The sequence below is a fragment of the Drosophila sechellia genome, unplaced genomic scaffold, assembly GCF_004382195.2.
Source record: "Drosophila sechellia strain sech25 unplaced genomic scaffold, ASM438219v1 U_13, whole genome shotgun sequence".
NCBI lineage: Eukaryota > Metazoa > Arthropoda > Insecta > Diptera > Drosophilidae > Drosophila > Drosophila sechellia.
Genome location: NW_022611067.1, coordinates 1 through 3395, shown reverse-complemented (window position 1 = coordinate 3395; position 3395 = coordinate 1). Strand labels below are relative to the sequence as shown.

Genomic DNA, 3395 nt, shown 5'->3' with positions numbered 1-3395 from the left:
TGGGGTGAGTTTGGGGCTGGACATAGATTAGTATTTAATGTTAAGTTAGTATTTTTCTTTGTAGGCTTTAGATTATAACAGTGACATGGGCTGGTAACATTATCATATGCTTGTTTTGTATACATTTTTTTTAAAATGAAATTATTTGCAATAAACATTAAAATTTTAGACTAACATTGTTTTATTTATTTCTTTTCAGGTACCCCCACCAGAAGGGCAGGAGCACCTTTTTTTTACATTTCAGGTGGAGGTACGGAGACAGAATGAATTCTGTTCCGCATCCACTACTTTATTTTGCCTTTGATTACATTTTATGCAATATATAGGTACAATAATTTGAATTTTGAGTTTAACATAGCTTGGGGTGAGTTTGGGGCTTGGACATAGTTAGTATAAATTATAGTTAGTATTTTTGTAGACTTGGATTTCAGACAATGACATGGATTGGTAACATTATTGACTTGCATGTTTAGTTTACATTTTTAAAATGAAATTAATTTACAATAAACATTAACATTTTAGGCTAACATTGCTTTATTTATTTCTTTTCAGGTACCTCCGCCAGAAGGACGGAAGCACCGAGTCGCTGGGAAGTCTCGGGAGTCATCACAGGTAAGTTTTGTTGTAAGTTGGCTGTGGTCAGTTGCGGCCGCTGGAAGCGAGTCACTTGCAACATGTTGCAGGTGATTTGTTCTCATCTGCGGCATCCCACGCAGCCGTCGTTTGGTGAAGATCCGTTATATCGTCAATGGCAGTTTTATGTAATTGTTTAATGAGTTCGTTTGTATTGCAGATGCATATTGCCGGTCGTCAGGAAGAGGAGTTGCGAGTTGTCCAACGCAGCCGTCAATGCGTTTTAATTGAGCTGCTGGCATTATGGTCGTGGAGTTCGTCTCGTGGCAGAGAAGTCGTCTGTGGGGATTGTAGTTCGGACAATCACCGAAGGGAGCCAGGTGCATCGCGTCTTGTGGCCATAGCTTCAGGATTGGTTGCTTGGGGCCGCCGGTTCGAGATTTGTTGCAGAGAGCCGCCGCAACGAGATTGCCATGGAAATGGATGTAAAAATAGAATTTGGTAAGTATAATATTTGTTGTTTGTTATTTGATGATTGCATTAATTTTTGTTGTTTCAGGTACATTGAGTGGAAATTAATTTAAGGTAAGTATTATATTTGTGTATATTTGTTTATATAGTAGCGTTTGTTATTGTTTTTCAGGTACTTAAGGAGGAAACTAGTCTTGGGTGAGTATTTATTGATTTAATAATTGCGTTGATTTTTGCTTTTCAGGTACGTTTTGTGAGGGCTAAGTTGGAGGCCCAGGTGCGCCGCGTCTTGTGGCCATATCGCCAGGAGTGGCAGCTTGGGCCGCCGGTTCGAGGTTTGTTGCAGAGGGCCGCCGCAACTAAATAGGCATGGAAATGGATGCAAGAATAGTATTTGGTAAGTATTATATATGCTATTTGTTAATTATGTTTGCATTAATTTTTGTTGTTTCAGGTGCATTGAGTGGAATTTAATTTAAGGTAAGTATTATTTTGGTGTATCTTTGTTTATATAGTAGCGTTTATTATTGTTTTTCAGGTACTTTAGGACGAAACTAGTCTTGGGAGTATTTATTGCTTTTATAATTGCGTTGATTTTTTGCTTTTCAGGTACGTTTTGTGAGGGCTAAGTTGGAGGCTCTTGTTATTGTGTTATTGCAGCTGGAATGCCGCAATTTTGGAGTCATCAAGTTTGCAATTAGATAAGTATTACATTTTAAGTATAAATTTCCCAGTAATAGCTTGTGTTCCTTTGTTTCAATAGTTGATGTCTTTGAAGCTGGAGCTACGTGCTTGTCGTCAGCAGGATGGAGCTGTCCACTAGCATCTGCTACTTTGTCTGTCAGGTTTGTTATTATTTATGTGTCCTTGATTAATTTATGTATTGCATTCTTATTTGTTTTCCTTTCATTACAGGTTAGGAGAGAATTCTTTGAAGATACAGACTGAGGAAAATTATGCAATTTGGGGACTGATTTTGAAGCTTTATAAAATGTCGTTTTAATAGATATAAGTATTTGTAAATTTAATTGGATGTATCCATGTCAAGATTGTTGTCTCTTCCTTGAGTAATTAATGCCAATAAAATGTCGATTTTCTTTTCTAAATTGTCGACTCTAATTGCTAAATTTCTTGTGGGGTCGTCCGATGATCCTTTTTTTAAGAAATGATTGGAGTTTCTTGGCGATGGTGTGGCTACATCAATAACTCTTTGTATAATACTAGCTCTGGCAGCTCTGCTGGTGGTCGGAGGGCTGTCATTGCTAGCTTGCATGGGATTTGGAGTGCCTTTTTCAGGTTCCTTGTCATTCTCTTCGCTCCTTTGTTTTCGGAGCATGTCCTGGTAATTTTCTAGATGTCTTTGCGCTGGGTTGCTTGTCTTGGGTGCCATTCTTGGCTTTGCGTTGTTTTTAGAAATTGTCCTACCCTTTTTGGGTATCTTGTTAATGTTTCGGCGCCATTTATTCAGCCGGCTTTGAATGGCAGTGTCGTGGGAAGAAGAACGTGGCCTTCTGTCGTTCATATTTTGGCGGAAAGGATTTAACATCGACTTTCTGGCTGCCTCCTGGCGAGCTTCAGCGATTGATCTGTTCAGGATCGCTGAGCTGTGTGGCAGCCGTGGGGTATTATTGCGTGGAGGAGGGCCTTGACGTCTATAGAAGTTGTTAGTTGCGTCTTTAATTGTGCGTATTTTGTTTGTGTCAATGTTGTTGGCTGCAAGCTTTTGTTTTTCTGCCTTGTAAACGGGGCATCCCTTGTATGCACTAATGTGCTCTCCAGAGCAGTTGACGCAGGTAGCAGGGGTGGTTCTTGGCTTGGTGCAACAGGATGACAGGTGGTTGCCAGCGCATTTCATGCATTTTGGTGGTCTCATGCACGAGTTTTGGCATGCCTGTAGCCCTGGCATCTGTAGCATTGGACCGGCTCCCGTGTCCTGTTTTTCCTTTCAATATCCACTTTTTGCCCACCGATTTGTTTGAGTGAGATAATTTTGTCATGACTGCCGTCCTTGGCCATGACGATCTCCACTTCAAACATGCGCATGGGGCCGCCTGTAGCCGGTTCGTCATATTTCTGACGAAGCGCGCGGTGAATCCGAGTGTCAGCAACTCCTTGAAAATCCACGAGCATGGAGTGGAGTGGTGGAGATGTCTGATTACTACTCGGAAGCCCCTCTCAGACTTTGGCTGGTTAGTGAATAGAGGGAAGCCGTTTGCTATAAGGACATCTTTGATTTTGTGGAAGGCGGTCATGTCCTTAGCCTGAATCCTGACCCCGTTCCCTTCAGTTGCCCTGGTAGTGTAGCTGGAGACTCCTGCTGTATAGTTTAGCTTTTCCAGGAGCGGGACAAT

The 3395-nt window shown here is 41.3% G+C and overlaps 1 long non-coding RNA gene across 1 annotated transcript; it reads left to right on the top strand.

Annotated features, from left to right (window-relative positions):
* Positions 1-1057: 1057 nt before the first annotated feature.
* LOC116802463 lies at positions 1058-1320 on the top strand. The gene is made up of 3 exons (XR_004362753.1): positions 1058-1074; positions 1133-1158; positions 1217-1320. It is a non-coding gene; the product is annotated as an uncharacterized LOC116802463 (long non-coding RNA).
* The last annotated feature ends 2075 nt before the right edge of the window (positions 1321-3395 follow it).